Source organism: Peromyscus californicus, unplaced genomic scaffold (assembly GCF_007827085.1).
Source record: "Peromyscus californicus insignis strain IS unplaced genomic scaffold, ASM782708v3 Scaffold_8__1_contigs__length_139910024, whole genome shotgun sequence".
Classification (NCBI taxonomy): domain Eukaryota; kingdom Metazoa; phylum Chordata; class Mammalia; order Rodentia; family Cricetidae; genus Peromyscus; species Peromyscus californicus.
This window is the reverse complement of record NW_026294606.1, coordinates 30,152,574-30,173,057: the sequence shown is the minus strand read 5'-3', so window position 1 is coordinate 30,173,057 and position 20,484 is coordinate 30,152,574. Positions and strand designations below refer to the sequence as shown.

Genomic DNA, 20,484 nt, shown 5'->3' with positions numbered 1-20,484 from the left:
TAAACCCTCCTCATTCTCGCTAATTGGACTCCCAGAGATCCACCCGGGGCCTAGTCATGGATCTCTGCATCCAGATCCCTCAGTAGTTGGATGAGGTTTCTAGCACAACAATTAGGGTGTTTGGCCATCCCATCACCAGAGTAGGTCAGTTCGGGCTGTCTCTCGACCACTGCCAGCAGTCTGTTGTGTGGGTATCTTTGTGGATTTCTGTGGGCCTCTCTAGCACTTTGCTTCTTCCTATTCTCATGTGGTCTTTATTTACCATGGTCTCCTATTCCTTGTTCTCCCTCTCTGTTGTTGATCCAGCTGGGATCTCCCGCTCCCCCAAGCTCTCTTTCCCTCAACCCTCGCCTTTCATTACCGCCACTCATGTCCAGGCTGTTCATGTAGATCTCATTCCATTTCTCTGTCATTGGGTGATCCCTGTGTCTTTCTTGGGGTCCTGTTTTCCAGGTAGCCTCCCTGGTGATGTGAGTAGCAGACAAGTCATCCTTGTTTCATGTCTAGTATCTTGCTATGAGTGAGTACATACCATGTTTGTCTTTCTGAGTCTGGGTTACCTCACTCAGGATGATTTTTTCTAGATCCATCCATTTGTCTGTAAACCTCATGATGCCATTGTTTTTCTCTGCTGAGTAGTATTCCATTGTGTATATGTACCACATTTTGTTTATCCATTCTTCAGTTGAAGGGCATCTGGGTTGTTTCCATGTTCTGGCTATTACAAACAATGCTGATATGAACATAACTGAACAAGTGCTCTTATGGTGTGGTTGAGCATTTCTTGGGTATATGCCCAAGAGTGGTATAGCTGGATCTTGGGGGAGATTGATTCCCAATTTTCTAAGAAAGCGCCATATTGATTTCCAAAGTGGTTGTACAAGCTTGCATTCCCACCAGCAGTGGAGGAGAGTTCCCCTAGCTCCACATCCTCTCCAGCATAAGGTGTCTTCAGTGTTTTTGATCTTAGCCATTCTGACAGGCGTAAGGTGGTATCTCAGAGTTGTTTTGATTTGCATTTCCCTGATGATTAGGGATGTTGAGCAGTTCCTTAAACAGCCTACAGAATTGGAAAAGATCTTCACCAACCCCACATCTGACAGAGGACTGATATCCAGAATATATAAGGAATTCAAGAAATTAGACATCAAAATGCCCAACAGTCCAATTAAGAAATGGGCTATAGAGCTAAACAGAGAATTCTCAACAGAGATCCAACATTTTTAAGGACAACTCCCAGGGAGGGACCTCACTTGACTCACCCTAGTTGTCCCACTTCCGAAAAATTTCACCACCTCCCGACAGTGCTGCAGGTCAGCAACAAAGACTTTGGCCCCCAGGCTTTGGGGGACTCGTAAGGTGCAAACAGTGACACGCATCTCTTGATGATCCGTTCTTTCCCGCACCACCCTTCCTCCCTCTGGGGACTGTGACCTGAGCATCCTAATGGCTAAGGAGCCAAACAGATTGGTTAATTGCTGTCTATCAGAAAGCACAGGTTAACCAGGGATAGTTCTGAATGATTCGCGTGACCTTTTCAGACTAAAGAGCTGTCCCCATTGCACTGGGACAAAGGAACTGTCCGCTCAGCTTTCGTGGGTAGCTAGTTCCTACAGTGACTAAGGCAATAGCAGGCCCTTGACTTTCAGAAGTGTCATGGCCAGCTTCATGGGCTTCAGGAAGAATGAATGTATGTTTGAAGGCAAAGTGCTAGACCTGGGACTAAAATTCACAGTGGAGGAAGGACTGGCTTTTCTTCCTCCACTATTCTGTAACTTAGATTGAACAAGGCTAGCTTCTCCAGTCATGTTACAAATTCCCCAAAGACAGAGATTCCAATCCAGCTCTCCTTCCAGCCTGTTCTCCTTGCAGCCCTCCAAAGCGCTGGAGCAGAAGTTGGATCCTCATTTGTGTCTCTACCCTGAGTTCATATAAACTTCCTTGTTTGCTTTTTAAGGATTCTGTGAATAAAGTTAAAATACGAGTGTGCTTTATGTGCATCTTTATACTGTGTGGTGTCTCTTTTACTTGCAAACATAAAAGCATGGATGAGGAAGTCACAGAAGTGTCACCCTGCCAGTCCTGCAGCTAACACTTGCCTGTGTATTTTATTCTTTCCAAAGAGGATTTTTAGCCAGTGTATAAAATAGTAGGTTACCTTACGACATTTGTATACATTCATGTCACTGTACTTTGGTTATAGTTGCTCCTTTATCACCCTATCTGATTCTATTGGCCCCTTCTTTCTCTCCAAATAGTCATGCCGCACAGGCGCACATGCTTGCGTGCATGTGTGTGTGTGTGTGTTAATTCTACATATGAGGAAGAACATGTGATATTTATTTTTCTTTTATCTCTCCTATTATCCTTTCTTGTTCCTTCTCCCCATTTTAGAACTCTTCCTCCCTACAAATAGTCACCCTCTTACCTCATGTCACATACACACATATGCACACACACACACACACACACACACACACACACACACAGATATATGTATTTGAAGATGAGAGAAAGCATAATATCTACGGGTTTGATTGCTCTATTTTGTTTAGCATGATGATCTTCAGTTCTGTCCATTTGCCTACAAATGTTATGATTTCATTTTTCTCTGCAGCTGAATAAATCTCCATTGAATGTATGTTTATGGGCTTCTAAGATGGTTCTATGTCTTGGCTATTATGAACAATACAACACTAAGTGTGGATGTGCAAGCATCTCTATGGTTCTCTGGTTTAGAGTTCTTCTGCTGTAACCCTAGAGAGTTATAGCTGGGTGTGTGGTAGTTGTATTTTTAGTGTTTTGAGATCCTCCTTGCTGAGTTCCATAGAGGCTGCACAGGTTTAATTCTCACCAGGAGTGTGTAAGGAGAACTTGTGCCACGTGTTCTCACTAGCAGTTGTTGACATTTGTTTTCTTGTTAGCCATTCTGACTGCAGTGAGATGGAATCTCAACGTGGCTTTGATTCCCACTCCCTGATCGCTAAGGATGTTGAACACTATTTTCAAGTAGTCATTGGCTGGTTTGTGTTTCTTCTTTGAAGAACTGTCTAATCAGTTCATTGGCCCATTTGTTGATGGAATGATTAGGTTTCTTGGTGTTCGATTTTCTGAGTTGTCGACGTATTCTGGATGTTAATTCCCTGTCATACATACTGTTGGTGAAGCCGTTCGCCATTCTGTGGGCTGTGTGTTCACACTGTGGATGGTTTCTTTTGCTGTATGGGAGCTCTAGAGTGTATGCGATCCCATATTTCAATTCTTACAATTATTTTTGTAAGCTATCAGAATCCTTTCCGGGAAGTCCTTCCCTGTGCCGCGGTTTTGAAGTGTTTTTGTCTAGCATATTCAAAGCTTTGAACCTTACTTTAAGTCCATTTTAAATTGACTTTTCCGATTGTTTTTCTATGAGTTTTCTCTGCTGTTAGCTTATGATGGAAAAGGAACTCCTGAGAGGAAAAGGAACTGGGCTTACCCAGCTATGCTTCTCCTGGCTCTTTCCTCAGTGTTGGAAGTGGCTGGTGGACACAGGGAAGCCGTATAAACAAGCTAGAGCAGGCACCCTTGGTTGTTCTTGTCATTGTGTCTGCAGTTGAATCAAGTTCAAAAGGAATGCTGCCTGTCTGTGGTCCTCAGCACCCCCACTTCCTGAGCTGTGAGTATAACATGCTTTTATGCCTTGCGCTCACTTCTTCTACTGTAAGTCCCATGGGCTGTGGGGCCACTGGGATTTTGTGCTCATGGAGCACCTGGAGCTTTGTATGCAAATGAGGTGGCAAGGAAGGAGGCATGCATGTTGCTCAGGTGTGACTTTCTTATCATATCAGAGTTAGATAATGCAGATTCAAGGATAAAATTATGAAAAGTTCCAGACAACCACAATAAAGCATCAAAGCAAGCCCAGGCCATCTTCGAGCAGGGCCATCTGCCAGTGTGCAGTTCATATACCCAGTTGAAAATATAGAACAATTAAAAGGACCAAGGGATCAAGTCATCTCTACTTTTCACATGTACAGGACAGACGATGGATGCCTCCTCTCAGAAATTTACCAACAGCACATTCCCTGGAAGCCAGGACACCCACCTGCCCAACAACACTCCAGGTCTCAAGACCAAGGTGAAGAGAGGTTGTTGCAGGTCTGCAGGGCTGGTGGTCTCAGATATCCATGTTTCTAAAGATTCCTACAAGGCAAGATGAGAAAATGGAGAAACTTGAGCAGTGTACCTGCAGCTTAGTAAACAGCAAGCAAATAAGTAAAATCGTGGTGATCTGTCAGAGGGGAGCCTCAGTAAGAGCTAATGGTAGATACATGCTGAACTGATGTGTCTACCATTGATGGAGCTGTTGGGAAATTTTGAGGATGGCCTCATAAAAAACATTGTAAGTGAAAAAACCAACCAACCAAACAAACAAAAACCACATGAAAAATCCAAGTTGCAGAAGTCAGGAAATATAACCTTACGTAATTTTGATAGGGAACTATGTGGTGTAAAGATTGTGAACAGACTTTTGATTATTCTAGAAAGTATTGAGCCCATTGCTCCTTCCTGTCTCATACCTCTAGCTGCTCAGCATTTAGGACCCTATCATTTCTCCAAAACCTTCAGCTAGCAGCCATGTCCCTGAAACATAAGCCTGTGGAGGACATTTTATATCCTAACAATGAGAAGACCCATGGTAAAAGAGTACCGGAGAGAGATGGCTTAGGGGTTAAGAGCACTGACTGCTCTCCAGAGGACCCGAGTTCAATTCCCAGCACCCACATGACAGCTCACACCTGTCTGTAACTCCAGTTTCAGGGGACCCCAACACCCATGGCAAAAACACAAATGTACATAAAAATAAAAAGTAAAATAAAATTTAAAAAAAAAAAGAGGAGAGAGAACAACGTCAGGGCTGGGAGGTGGCTCAGTAAGAGGCCTTGTTGTACAAGCATAAGGAGTTGAGTTCAAATCCTCAGCACTCGGGTCAAAAGCCAGACATGATTGTGTGTGCGCTTGTAATCCCTGTGCTGTGGGGTCAGAGACGGACTTGCTTTGCAGGCCACCCACCTTGCTCCTGTCCAAGTGGATGACTTTGTCTCAAGGGAAAGTGGAGAATGTGTTAAATCAGGACACCCAATATCCCTCTCTGACTTCTGAGTGCATGAGTGTGCATACCTGACGCAGATGTGTGTGCACGTGCACACGCACACACACACGCGCGCACACACACACACACACACACACACACACACACACACACACACATTATACACCATATGAAAGGAGGAACAAGGCAGGTCTGTCTGTTTGAGGCAGGAAATGGGGACATTGAATCACAGCAGGAATAAAGGGAAGGAAAATCTGTAGGCTTTATGCTATCAAGAACACGGTTCTCACAACTGTCTATAACTCCAGCTCCAGGGACTTCAACACCCTCACACAGACAGACATGCAGGCAAAACACCAAATGCACATGAAATAAAAAATAAAATAAATTATACAAAAAGCATGGTTCTCATTCAGATGAGGGATGGCACAGGTCAATAGTTTTGTTTGGCTCATCCATGAAGAAGTCAGAAAGATGGAGAAGGAAATGGGTTGAAGGACATTTGAGAAACAAAAGTTAATACCACTCACCTGCAAAGCATGTGATAATATTGCTGATCATGCAGACTTTCTGTTGCTCATAGGGCATTAAGACCACATCCCTTATAAGCAGTGCTTGAACTCCGTATGTTGTCTACTGACTGACAATCTACAGGTTGACTTACAACCTCATGGCAAGTGAGAGAACAGCAAAACCAAACGTGTTTCATTCCCTCTATTCTTAGACAATTGTGGTGATATATTGTGTAACCTAATAAACTTGCCTGAAGATCAGATAAGCAGAACAGCCAGCCACTAGCTCTTATCTCTATGAAATCCTCAGCCTAAAGAGAGTGAGTTCCTATTTCCTCATGTCTTATATACCTTTCTCCACCCTGCTGTCACTTCCTGGGATTAAAGGCGTGTGTGCTTCCCAGTACTGGGATTAAAGGTGTGTGCCACCACTGCCTGCCCTCTATGTCTAATCTAGGTGGGCTCTGTCCTCTGATCCCCAGGCAAGCTTTATTAAGGTACACAGTATATCACCATAGATGATCACAATCTATTACTGCGAATCAGCCTGTGGCTCCCCTGGATGACACTAATTCTTGCCACCATTTTACTTAACTGTCAGATTTAAAACAAATTCTTTAACACTGTGAGCACCTGACTTCACCTCTGACCCCTCTTTTGACAGACTGCTGTTCTCTGAATGTTGGTACAACTGGTTGGGTTTGATTTTCCTTATGAAGTGCTGAGAATGGAACCCAGAGCCCTACACATGCCAAGTAAGTACCCTAGTACCGAGTCACATCCCTAGTACCGAGTCACATCCCTAGTACCGAGTCACATCCCTAGTACTGAGTCACATCCCTAGCCCTGGAGTGTTTTTTGTTACCAGAGAAACTTTTTATTATTGTGCAAAATAATTGGTTTCATTATGCCATTTTGGTACACGTTTAAAATGCATTTTAATTATATCAATAAATCCCCATTAGGGCTAGAGAGAAAGCTCAGCCAGAAGCATGAGGATCTGAGTTCAATCCTGGGCACCCATATGAAATACTGGGCCTGGTGGCACACACCTGCACCTATAATCCAGGACTGGGAACATGGAGGCAGGCAGAACCCTGGAGCTCACTGGCTAGCCAGCCTAGCTTAACCAGAGAGTCCCACCCTCTGGTGACAAACCCCCGCCTCAAAAAACAAGTTGAGATATGACACTTGAGGTTGGCCTTTGGATTCTATATGCACGTGTCTGTGACACAAACACCCTTGCTAATAAGTCCCACATCACCAACTCTGTCCCATGTTCCCTTCATGCTAGTCTCCTTTCTCCTCTCCTCCCAAATATTTCCCTTCGATTTTCAACACACACACACACACACACACACACACACACACACACACACACACACACACCACACCACACACCACACACCACACACACACTTATTTAGATTCCTCATATGAGAGAAAACATGATATTTGTTTTTATGAGTCTGGCTTCCTTCTTCAGTTCCATCCACTTTCCTGAAAATGAACAACTTTACTCTTCTTAGTCCTGGATTTCATGAGACAGCTTTCACTGTGTAACCCTGGCTGGCCTAGAACCCCTTGGGTACTACTGGACTTAAACTGAAGACCTTCCTTCCTCGGGCTCCCCTGCACTGCATTAGGAGCAACAGTTGATTAGATGAGTCAGTCTTGGCAGGGTATTGTCCTGCCCCACCAAATAGTTCTTTTTCAACTCTGGGTGAGATTAAACCCTATAGTTTCCTAAACACACTGTGATAATTGAAGAATCCAATCCAGCCTAGTGTCAAAATTCCAAACTCTCACCTAACTTAAACTTTTTGCTTCTCCCAGCACATTCTGCCCCAGGCTATAAAGTCTGCAGTGAGGGGTGGGGAGGGGGGTCTCAGCGGGCTTCTCTCTGCAGTGGGGGCTGGGGAGGGATCTCATCAGGCTTCTCTCTGCAGTGGGGGCTGGGGAGGGGTCTCAGCGGGCTTCTCTCTGCAGTGAGGGGTGGGGAGGGGTCTCAGCAGGCTTCTCTCTGCAGTGGGGCCTGGGGAGAGGATCTCAGCAGGCTTCTCTCTTGTCTCTTTCTCAATCTCCTCTAATACCCACTTCTACCTATGCTGGGCCTTTAAAAAAATTGGTATGGACATGTAAGTACATGTTTGTGTGTGTATGCACATGTATGTGGAGGATGGAAGTGGACATCAGGAATCTTTCTCAAGTGCTTCTGTGTGTGTGTGTGTGTGTGTGTGTGTGTGTGTGTGTGTGTGTGTGTGTGTGTCTGTGTGTATGTGTGTAAATGGGTGCATATTTGTGAGAATGTGAGCATGTGTGGATGCCATGGTACACATGTAGAAACCAGAAGACAACCTTGGTGGTCGGTCCTCATCTTCCACCACATTTTGAGACAAGGTTTCTGATGTTTTTCTGCTGTCTACCAGGCTAACTGAACTTGTGAGCGTCCAGGGTTTCTCTTGTCTCACCTCCCATCTCACCACAGGAGTGCTGGGATTATACAGGCGTTTGTACTAAGTATCTGGCTTTTATGTGGGTTCTGAGAATTCAAACGTAGGTCCAGGTCCTCATGCTTCTATGGCAAGCATTTTTATCTGCTGAGCCATCTTCCCAGGCCTTCACCTTATTTTTTGAGATTGCATCTCTCATTGAACATAGAGCTTACAGGTTTGGCCAGACAGCTGGCTAAGAAGGCCCAGGCATCCTCCTGTATCACCCTCTCTGCAGGCATGTGCAATGCACCTGACTTTTTATGTGGATGTTGAGGATTCAAACTCAGGTACCTAGGCTTGTGCTGCAGGCATTTTACTAACAAAGCCATCTCCCCAGCCCTTATATTGGACTTTATGAGAATAATCACAGAGGGCAATGAGGGGAAATCGCGGCAGACACCCCTGCTGCTTGCCTAGCGCAGTGGCAAGCTACTGCTGCTTCCCTCCGCCCGTGCATAGTGGGTTGTCAGTGGCTTTCTCTTATTGGATCACCTGCTCTCCATCTCCCTGCTTCAGGTGCTATTCCTGACAAGTCCCTACAGTCATTCATATTCATTAATATGAAATAGAATTGAGAACACAGCTCCTCGGTTGCACCAGCGCTCACTGCTCTCTCCCGGGAGCTATCTTATTTATTATAAAGACATGACCAATTGCATATTGAAGCTGATAACAATAAATGGCAGCATGCACACCCCTGATGCCAGCATGCACACTGCTGTTCTGGAAGTGCATGGTCCTAATGAATTAACAAAACACTGCAAAGCATCCTGACGCCTTTTCACCTCAGAGAGAAAGGGACACAGTGGGAAGGGGTCAGTCATTGCCAACCACTGGAGAGCACGTGGAGCCAGCAGCGGGACTCGGGCAGCACCTTGCATGGGATACCCAGGGCTACAGAAGTTCTTTCCAAGTGCTGCTGTCCCTGGGAATTCTCAGTCTCAGCACTGCTGACATTTGGGGCTGGAGATTCCTAGTTCAGGGTTGAATCGAACACTGGAGAATGTGAAGAAGCACCCTGTCCTCTACCGCCTATATTCTCCTTCCCTCGGCCACCACTGTCACCCAGACAAATTGACAAATGTCCCCTGTGGAGGGAGCTAAGTCTTGCCCAGCTGGAAGGCCCTGCCCTACTTCCGTTCAGAGTGACTTTACCATGTGTCGGAGCCCCACTCTCTGATTTGACTCCTTGCTTGAGCCTCAGCCCATACAGGCAACAGGCAGTTGTGGGGAAGTTGGGGGGCTGTCTCCTAAGGGCTGTAGCAACTTTACCTCCTCCTCAGCAGTGGGCTGTCCGTCTAGTTTGTAAGATGTGCTTTTTAAAATCTGTTTTCTTTTACCATGCATTTGGAATCCTTTGCCAAGTCACAATTTACAGCTGAACTTGAATTAATTAATAGCATTTTACTGTTCTAAATATTTAATTTTTAACTATTTATTGTCCTTTTAGAAAATGAAAGAACTATATTATTATCATCATTATTATTATTGTCTTTCTAGACAGGGTTTCTCTGTGTAGTCCTGGCTGTCCTGGAACTCACTCTGTAGACCAGGCTGGCCTCGAACTCAGAGATCCACCTGCCTCTGCCTCCTGAGTGTTGGCATTAAAGGCGTGCGCCACCGCCGCCTGGCTCTTTACTTACTTCCTTAGATGTGGTCTCTCTGTTGCCCAGGCTTCCCTCAAATTCCTGGACTCAAGTGACCCTTCCACCTCAGTCATCCAAGGCTGGTACCAAAGGAGTGTTCACCATCATGCTACCCATTGTCCATCTTTCTTAACTTGTTTGCTGCGTACCAGAGTTTTGATGCTTCAAAGGAGGGAGGTCTTCTTTTTCATTGTGACGATGTGTTAGTAAACTGTTCCTTGTACGTAGCACACTGAACTCAAGTGACTTGGGAGAGGCTTTGTTACATCATGTGCTTAGTGTCATCCCCCTCTTCACGCAGCTCAGAGTCCATGCCAGGCTCCAGTCAGTACCAGCAAAAACATGTCCTGCTAGAGGTGGCTTCCTTATGATACACTGAGTAACTTCAGCTTTGGTGCTGGCTCTCAAACACTCAGGGATCTGCATAACCAAGTCCATCCCAGAGCCCAGAGGGATTCTGAATACAGCAATTGAGACATATCCCGTACTTAGCTACCCACTTCCCTATGTTCATACAGCTCCACACCCCTCCAGCCACTCTGCCTACTCCAGGCTCATAGTATAGTCAAAGTCAAGGTGCAGTAGCTCCTAGGGGCTGGGAAGGGAATAGAGGATGGGGACTCTGTGTACAGACTTTCAGATTGTAAAGGTAAGAATTTCTTGGCAAGGGTTGCACAGCAACGTGGATATACTTAATATTACTGGACTGTACACTTAAAATGGCTAAGATGTTAGGTTTTATGCTACTACTACTTTAAAAATAGATAATCAAAATGTTTTAAAATAGAAACATTTAAAAGAAAGGTGGCAGAAATAAATGTGTACGATAAATGTTTTGGTATGATTTATGATCAGCACAGACATATCTGCAAGAAAATATGATTCACGGCCAGAATCACCTCAGGTCTCCACCATTTGAGGATGCCACTGGTCCGGAAAATAAACCTGTCTTTAGAAATGAACACATATTTCTCTAGGAGCAACACCACACAGTCTCCCTGGAAGGCTGGTGGTCACTCTCTCCCTCAGAATGGAGAGTCCAACACCTTCTGCCCCATCAAGGGCACATTTTAGCAGTGGAAGTCTGCCTTTTCCATACTGTGAGATGAGGGAGCATCCCATCTTCCTAGTGTGGCAGTTCCAATTGCCTCCACACTTCACCTGCATTCCCAACATCTCATCAAACAATCATGGTAATGACTTTGAAACAGAAAGAAAATGCAAGGGTTCAAACTGCTCTTGGGCAGGCTGTAAGCATCATGTGCAGAACAAGACATTCCCTCACAAGTTGTCAGTTGTGATACATGCTGTAAGACCGCTGTCTCTACTACTGCTATTGACACAATCACTGAGAATATTCCCAGAAAAGCTGAAGAGGTGTTGTCCATGTGGCTCGGGAGAGACAACCTGATAACAACTGGTTTAGAAACACCCTTCTCAGGAAAAACAATGAGATTAGAAAAGAACACTGTATCCCCTGCAATAGAATTCTGAAGACCTGCATCAGGGTTATGTGGACATAACCTATCATAAGTTAAGGATAATCTGTGTGTGAATAAAGAGACATTTCAAACACATGCCACCACACCCTGCAAAAGCTTAGAGGAACAGTATACTTTGTGCTATGGACTGAATACGAAGTATTCCCACAGATTCATATGTTTGAATTCTTGGTCTCCAGTTGGCTGTACTGCTTGGGGGAGGTTGTAGGACCTTTGAAAGATGTGGCTGAGCTAACAGAAGAGGGTCAATGAGTTCCATTTTCTGCTTCCTGATGTGGTAACCCTGTGAGGATCCCTGTCACTCTCTATAGCTACTCCTCCATGTTTTCTGTTACTCTGGACTAACACTATGAACAAAATTAAATCCCTCTTCCCTTAAGTTACCTCTATTGGTCATTTTATCACACCGATGAGAACAGTAACCAAAACAGAAAGTTTGTACCAGAAATGGGGGTCTCACTTTGAAAAATTTGACTGTGTGGTAATATGCCTTTGGACACGGTTTGCAGTTCCAAAGGAGTGTAGAAGAGTTTGGCGTTGTAGACTGGAGAAGACCTTGAGTGTCATAAGTGGAGTTTAGTTGGTCATTCTGGTAGAGGTGCAGGAGAATGTCAAATATAATGTTAACAGTAAAGGCCAGGATTATGAGGTTTCAGATGGGAATAGGAGTTTTTTGGGAACTGAATTAAATACCATTCATGTTACATTTGGGGAAAGAATTTGGATCTGTCCTGCTCTTACACTAAAAATTTGAGTGAGGGTAAATTCAAAAGTAATAGACTAGGGCCACAGATGGCAAAGGCTTTTACTATGCAGACCTGGTGACCTGAACTCAACATCTGGAACCCACATGAAGGTGGAAGGAGAAGATTGGCTCCACAAAATTCTTCTCTGATTTACACACACACACACACACACACACACACACACACACACACTAATAATAATAATAATAATGATAATAATAATAATAATAATAATAATAATAAACACAATTTAAAACATTTAAAAAAGACTAATTTAGTTGGTAACAGAACTTTCAAGACAGCATGGTGTCCAGGCTGTGGCATGGATATTACTTACAGCTTTTAGAATGCTTTACAGTGAGAATGGACTGAAAGGGCAGAGCAGAAAGACGTAGAAAAGTATGCATTTGGGGAGCTGTGGAAAATGTTGTGTGCTGATTGGTTTTGCAACATGACACAAACCTAGACATATCTGGGAAGAACTCTTAACTGAGAAAATGCCTCCAAAAGATTGTCATATAGGCCAACCTGTAGTGCATTTTCTTGCTTAATGATTGAGCTCATTCCCACAGGGGACAGTACCATACATGGGTAAGTGATCCTGAATCATAGAAGAAAGCGGGCTGATCAAGTCATAAAGAGCAAGCCAGTAAGCAGTATTCCTCCATAGCTTCTGCTCTCAGTGATGGCGTGTGACCTGGTAGTTGTAAGCTGCAAGAAACCTTCTTAGGCCTGACAATATTGCTTTAGGTCATAGTGTTTTATCCCAGCCACAGAAACCCTAGCTAAGACAGGTTGCTATGGATAAATTAATTAAGGTGGGAGGGCCTGCCCCACTGTGTGTGGTGCCATCGCTGGGCAGGTGGTCCTGAGCTGTGCTGAGCAAGCCACGAGAAACAAGCCAGTAAGCAATGTTCCTCCATGGACTCTGCTTCAGTTCCTGCTTCCAGGCTCCTGCTTTTAATTCTTATTTAGCTTTCCTCCATGATAGACAGTAACTTGTAGTCTAAACAAACCCCTCCTTGCCCAAGTCGCCTTTGGCCAGTGTTTTTATCATAGCCACAGAAAACTAACCAGGACATCCTAAGATGACTCAGACAAAGATTACCACCATCAAATAACAAAACTGCTTAGGAGGCAAAACCCCAACCATCAATGGACTCAGAATGTAAAACTGAAAACACACTTAAAAGACCTTCATTTGAAAAGAGAATGTTACTCAAGTGGTGGCCTCTTTGGGAAAAGATCACCTGGGAAAGCATTTGCATTGGTTCACTTTCTAGCACTTACAGGCTATTCAGCTATAGTTCAAGACTGCCTGGCTCCCTTTCAAGCTCTCAGAACTTGCTCTGTCCCAGTGCTCCTGGCTTGGCATGCATGCAGAGAGGAAGAGTTGAAGGGTCATGGGAGCTTGTGCCAAGGTTCCAGAGAAAATCCTGCCAAGCTATGCAGTCTCTGGCAGGGTCAGATCCCATTCCTAGAGACCCCAAGAGATCAATGCATGAAGTTGTGAAGGTGAAACCTAGGTTCTAGTGGATACCCCGGGATGTCAGAGATAAAAAGAACATGGAACATCTGCCAAGGAAAGCTGTAGGCACCGAGGGAAACTGGCTCAAAAGAGAATTCATGTGTGCTGCACATGTCAGGCCCTGGGGGGCAGGGCTATGCCAGTCTGTTGGAGTTCAGAGGATGCCACCACATTCCTCATCATGTTGAACTGAGATCCAGGGTTTAATGGTTGCTGTTCTGGGTTGCATTCTTGCTTTGTTCAAATCTTTCCTGGCCCCCATTCCTCTCTTTTAGAATGGAAATGTTAACCTGGTGCTGTTGTATATTAGACTTAGATAACTCCTCTTTCACCTCACTGGGACTCACAGCTGAGAGACTGAATTCTTAGAAGGCACTTTGAACTTTAGAGTTTTCACTAGTGTTAAGACTTGGGGAGTCCCTAAATTGGATTTAATGTGACTTTCATTATGAGATGGCAACGAGCCTGTGTGAGCTAGAGGATAGAATAGTGTTGGTTGAATGAATATAAAATATCATCCATAGGCTCATGTGTTTGAATATTTGGTCCCCAGCTGATAGCACTGTTTTTGGGAAGCTGTGGAACCTTTGGGATATGTGGCCTAGCTGGCAGGACTGTGTCATGGTCATCAGGACTTGAAGACTATATCTGCTTCTGGCCCCAGCATGGGCTCTTTATTTCCTAGTTCAGCTTCCGTGTGAGGTGCTCCATCTCATGCTCCCAATACCATGGAGCCATTCTACTTTGCCTCCTTAGTGATGGACTGAACCATTTGATACCGTGAACCAAAATAAACCCTTCCTCTTTAGTGTCTGGTGCCTTGCCAGGTAAGCAATACATTTTGCTTCTGGCCATCTTTCATGATGAGTCAATTCTCCACATATGTTCATAAACTCTGCCTCAGTAACTCATCTAGAGGTCCTCTGGAAGGAGTCATATTCCTTGAGCTATCAGTCCCCATTCATCAGACACAAACTACTCATTAACTGTGGGTCATTGATCACCTAGCAATGCTGGAAATTAAATTGAGGGTCTCCCAAGTGCTGGTGAAGCCCTCTACCACTGAACTTCACTCTCTGTATAATAAAGTTCGATTGTACTGCAGAAACTGTGAGGCAGGCTAGGTGAGAGAACAGCAATTCTTTCAATAAACCATCATCGTGGGAGAATTCTATAGTTGGAATTATGTACACAGAAATGCAGAAGGTGTAGCTGTAGCTCTTAGCAAGATCAATGAATCCTGTTATCCCCCAGCCTACTCCCTGTCTGAGCAGTTTTGTGATGTCCTGGTTAGCTTTCTGTGGCTATGATAAAACACTGGCCAAAGGTGACTTGGGGAAGAAGGGGTTTGTTTAGCCTACAAGTTACTGTCTATCATGTAGGAAAGCTAAATATGAATTAAAAGCAGGAACCTGGAAGCAGGAACTGAAGCAGGGACTATGGAGGAACATTGCTTACTGGCTTGTTTCTCATGGTTTCTTGCTCAGCCTGCTTTCTTACACAACTCAGGACTACCTGCCCAGGGATGGCACCACACACAGTGGGGTGGGTCCTCCTACATCAATTAGCAACCAAGAAAATGCCCTAAAGACATGCCCACGGATGAATCTGACAGAGGCAATTTCTTAATTGAGGCTTCCTCTTCCCAGGTGTGTAAAGGTGGCAACTGTGGCATATGAACAGAAACTTGGTGCATTCCCCCACCTAAATGATCCATTGCTAGTTCTGTTTTGAGGCAATTCCGCCTCTGCTCACATTGAACTTATGATAACAACAGTCTTCAAGAGGCTAAAAAGAAAGTAAAGTTTCTTTGACTTTAAAAAAAAATGCACAATTAAACACACGTTTCCAAGACTGCATCTGACCAGACTCCTGGGATATGATGCTACAGTGAACCGCATGCTCAGGTTTCTTCCCCTGTTGGCATATGACAGCTGTGGCTGGTCTTACAAGAACTGTCAAGCAGTAACTGCAAAACCTGAGACACATTATCTTACCTCTCGGTCAAAAGAAATCAATTCAGTGCTTGTTGGAGAAACTCCGTTTTACTTGATATCAGGAAGGTGAGTGTTTCAGTCCACACACTTTATTTCCTCCACCAAGGCATGCAAGGAGGAATCCCTGTGGGTGACTTTAAAACTGACATTCCCTTTGGGAGGGAGTTGGAGATCTTTGCTTTAAGACAAGAAGAAAAGCGGGACCTGCAGAGACAAGCCATCCTTCCAGAGCCTCTCCCTCCCATCCTAATGCAGTGGCATGTTTGTGTAGCACAGACAGCTGTTTACACAGATTATATTTACTCAGGGCAGGAGGTCAAGAAGATTCCTTTCCTATCAGACATCCGGAAGTGTATGCAAATTTACCAGTACTGTTTGCAGATCTTGCAGAGGTCGAAAACAAAGATGGCTGGGTGTTGCTGTTCTCCGTTGTCTCACTTGCTCTCTGCCCTTCGCCCTTAGCTGACAGTGATGATCAAGCGGCAGAATTCACCATCATGCCTTCCATCGGAAATCTGAGTACCAAACACCGATCCAGAAGCTTTCCTGGGACAGGTGTGGGCACAGCCTTACATGTGTTTGCATAACTGAACACAGGGTAGGAAAAACAACCAAAAACTAGTTCCAAGTCAAACACAAGGAACCCAAGGTGTTTCGGTGGTGCTCACCATGCTGCATTGTGTGACTTCATGGCACCCTTGGTCCCAAGGGCACAGCATATAGTAAAACTCACCCAGAAGAAGTCTTCTATTGAGGTCACAGCAGTTCTTTCTAATCGATGTTCCCATCTCTCATTCACTCCCATGCAAAGCACACCTATGATACAAATTTTCTCTTGTGAATCATTTCTCCTTAAAAACTAAATTCTTGGTAGTTTTTTTAAAAATTTCTAACTTGGGATTTCAATAATTATTGTAGTATGTTGCACTCTGTGTTCTTTATCTTTTTCTTCTGACAAAGACAGCTCTGTCCCAGCATCATCTCTCCCTCCCCACTGCTCCACACTTCCCCTACAAAGAGGCCTCTCTCTTCAGCTATGTATGTCTTATGAGTCTTATGCCTAGTCAGGGCCCTTGAATACGGGACCACTGAAGCCCAAAGGAACTTTCCCACACTGAATCCCTTCCAATCCTTCTAGGCACCATCAGGATTCCTAGTTACATTTCCCAGTTCCCAAAGACCCACCTCACATCTAGGATTCCTTTCACGACACATCTATATATCCTAAGAGTCTAAAGGCAAACTTTCTCCTGAGCTCAGTACATTAATAGAGATCTAAGATCACAAGTATTTTAAATCTCCACCCCCCTCCAGAGAATCCCCCACCTCAGTCTGGTTCCCCAAAGAACTTTAGGTGTTGATTTGATCAGAGGCACCTGGTTTCAAGCAGCAGAAAACATATCTGTCTGGCACACACTGACCCATGATTGACTTTTAGTAACAAGAAGTCCGGAAGTGGATGACCCAATCTTAACTCACTAGTTTGTCATAACATCAAAGATCTAGACTCCATCGTCCCAGATTGCCAACTTGGGGTGGGGGAGGGGCCCTTACCCACCTGATCACACATTGCCCAGATTTCTAAACAAAGAGATCTTCACATACAGTGCCCAGAGTTTGAGCCCCTCCATTTTTGGCATATGAGGAAAACCTGTTTCCCAATGCTCCTTCCAGCCTATAAGACTTCACTTATGTTCTATTGGTCAGAAATGAGTTCCATCCCAGGCCTAGAGAGGACACCAGCACACAGCAATTGTCATAATTGATTTAGATAAATTTGGACCACTACTCTGGCACGTTGCCATCCTAATAATGTCCCCAAGATTGATGATTCTATTAATAAACCAGAAGTGGGGGATAAGTGGGGACCAGCCATAGTGCTTTTCAAAGTTGCTTTATAAACACAGAAACATCTAAAGGGTCTAACATCCAGCTAGGAGATTTCATTTTCACTGGTTGCTACAGCCTCTCTATAGAAGATTAGGGCAGTCAGCAAGATCCTGCCAAACCCACCAAACTTCTGGAACAGTCTCTGTTCTTTTTATCCCTACTCTTTAATAAGAATTTAAAAAATTAGCGCACTCATTATTGTTTCAAAAAGCATTGAGAGTAAGACAATGCTGCTTGGAATTTATTCAATGAAATTAGGGAAGATAATTGGCAGCTAGGATAATTCTAACTTAATGTTATTTGGATAGAGGATCCATTTCCTTGGCCATTCTGATTTGGATGTAACAATGTCCCCAAATTTATGCTGGCTAACTATATTAGCAACTAAGAAAGATCTGTGAAGTCTGTCTTATTCCAAGTCTATGAACCATCATGTCTGGTACCACGGAAGAGTACAACGAGGAGGAGGAGGAGGAGGAGGCAGTCACACCAGATCTACTGGATTACTGGGAAGGGAAGGCTTCTGAGAGGATATGGGATTCCACAGACGGTGGAGACGGAGCAGAAATTCCATGAGGGTAAGGAGGAAGGACAGCTAAGGCCACGGAACAGAGCAAAGAGGCACCAAAGCATGAAGAATGTAGCATATTCTGTGTTCAGGAGCAGGTTAGATATCTAACTTTTCCTTCACGGGGGAAAAGGGGGGCTATGGAGGACCCCAGTTGGGGTGATATGTGCAGATAACAGACTATGATGGGCACATAAATGATTTCTGATAGCTCTGGCGGCTGAGCCTAAGGTCAGGGTGACAGACCTTGCCGAGTGTCTTGCTAACATGTCCTCATATGGTGGGAGGCAGAAGGACAAGGAAATGAAGCATACCTTCGCTTGCCAGAAGAGAAGAAATGAGTTCTCCAAGAACTTTTATAACACCACAAATCCATCCATGATGGCAGAAGATCTCCCCAAAGTATACCTTCAAATTCAGTTGCATCCGAGATTGTTACCATTACAAGAGGGGGGAAAATGTTCAAACCAAAGTGTATCCCAGGCTAAACTTTGAATCTCAAAGAACGGGAACAGCCAGGCAATGGTGGCACATGCCTTTAATCCCAGCACTCAGGAGGCAGAGCCAGGTGGATCTCTGTGAGTTCGAGGCTAGCCTGGTCTACAGAGCGAGATCCGGGATAGGCACCAAAGCTACACAGAGAAACCCTGTCTCGAAAACAACAACAACAGCAAAAAGAGAACAGGAACAATAAAAAGTCTTGAGAAAGGAAGAGATGGCCTAGACCCTCTTGTTTTTTTGAATCTCGAATCTGACCAAGTTTTTACAGGAGCAAGGTTAACATGATTCTGAGTCTCTCAGTTTCCCTCTGTGTGTGACCATCTGAGATCTGAAGAGTTCACTGCACTGTCCACACTGTAGCCTGGTGTATCAATTACTTTTTTTTTAAATTACTGTGACAAAATATCTAGTGTTGTGATTGAAACATGAATGCCATCTGTAGACTCATGGGTTTGAACACTTAGTCCCCAGTTGTGAGTGGGCCTTGAAGTGGAGCCTTGCTGGAGAAAATGGATGACTGGAGATGCACTTTGAGGTTTTATAGGCTGTTCCAACTTCCTGTCCTTTCTACTTCCGGGTCTGCTAAGATGCGAGAAGGTGAGGAGTCACACTGCACACTGCCCCAGCATGGAGCTGCCTGAACCTTGCCTTCCCTACATGATAAACTAACTACGTCCTCTTGAACAGTGAGCCACAATAAATCTTTTCTCCCTTAAGTTGCTTCTTGTCGGTTAGTTGACCACAGCCGTGAGAACAGTCACTAATGTTCTTAACAAATTTCATCTTAAAGAAGAGAGGTTTTATTTTGGCTCACAGTTTTAAGCGCTACAGTCCATCACAGAGGAGACATGGTGGCAGGTGGTTCTACAGTGGCAGCAGTGTGCAGCTGGAAGTCGTCCTCTCCTTTCATGTTGGCAGAACAAGAAGCAGCAAGTAGGCAAGCAGTGGGGCTAGCGCTCTCTCTGATTCCCCCACAGTCAACCCACTTCCCCCAGTGAGGCTCTACCTCCCCAGGATTCTACAACCTACCAAAATGGCAGTATCCGCTGGGGACTAAATATTCCCACCTATGAGCCCGTGGGAACATTTCACATTCAAACTACAACACCTGTTAAGGACTACTCTGCTTACACTATCACAGCAAATATTGACAATCTGAAGTCAGCCAACACGTCTTGGATCTTGGAAATAATTTGCTTTCCTGGCTTAATTTGAAAGCAAAACAAAACAAAAAATCTCAACTGCAAATCTGTTAAACAACATGGCCAGTCAGGCTCAGGCAGAGTTATGCATAAAATAGTGATTTCTAATCCTTTCCAAATAGCACTTAAAAATGAGTTGGTGAGAGGTTTTGGGTCTACTACTAGACAAGTAATATAAAATTGAGGGGTTTTAAATTTTATTATTATTATTGTTATTATTATTATTATTATTATTATTATTATTATTATTATTGGTTGACCCTGCTAGAATAGTTGTAGAAATACAAACATCTATTGGGAAGTGGATGAGTCATTTTATTTACCTTTATAGTCCCATGAAGCTGCCACATGCTTTGGATTCTAGGATGGTGAAGCTTCCCTTTAAAGCATTTTTAAAATGAAAAGAACTAGCAGATCTCCCACCTCTGGAACTGCATAGGTCAGAGTCCAAGGAGGAGGAGAAGGGATGCATTGCAGGAGGAATGCCTAGTGTCCTTATGAACACTCGAGCCGTCCCCACCGAAGCCACACCCAAATGGAAGGACTCCTTCTTGTCTGATGAGTCACTGTAACCCCAAAGTCATAGACTCTGAGAAAGGAAAAACTCACCCCTCCAGTTATGTAACAGACATTCCTTTGAAAGACTGACATTTGTTTCATATCAGTAAAAAAAAAAAAATGCTTATTAAATAATGAAACAAGACTGTCCTTTATGTGTATCTACCTCATGTCAGGGGTTGGCTGAGCTTTTTCTATGCCTTGTCCCACTGAAAGCTTAGAGAATCTTATTAATGACATGGCCTTA

At 44.2% G+C, this 20,484-nt stretch overlaps 1 long non-coding RNA gene across 1 annotated transcript in view; it reads left to right on the top strand.

The window, feature by feature from the left end:
• The window catches only part of LOC128103626 (uncharacterized), a 69,266-nt gene that overhangs the window by 31,350 nt on the left and 17,432 nt on the right, over positions 1-20,484 (top strand). Inside the window, exon 2 of the long non-coding RNA XR_008215741.1 lies at positions 6,269-6,359. This is a non-coding gene — a long non-coding RNA (uncharacterized LOC128103626). The remainder of the gene's footprint in view (positions 1-6,268; positions 6,360-20,484) is intronic.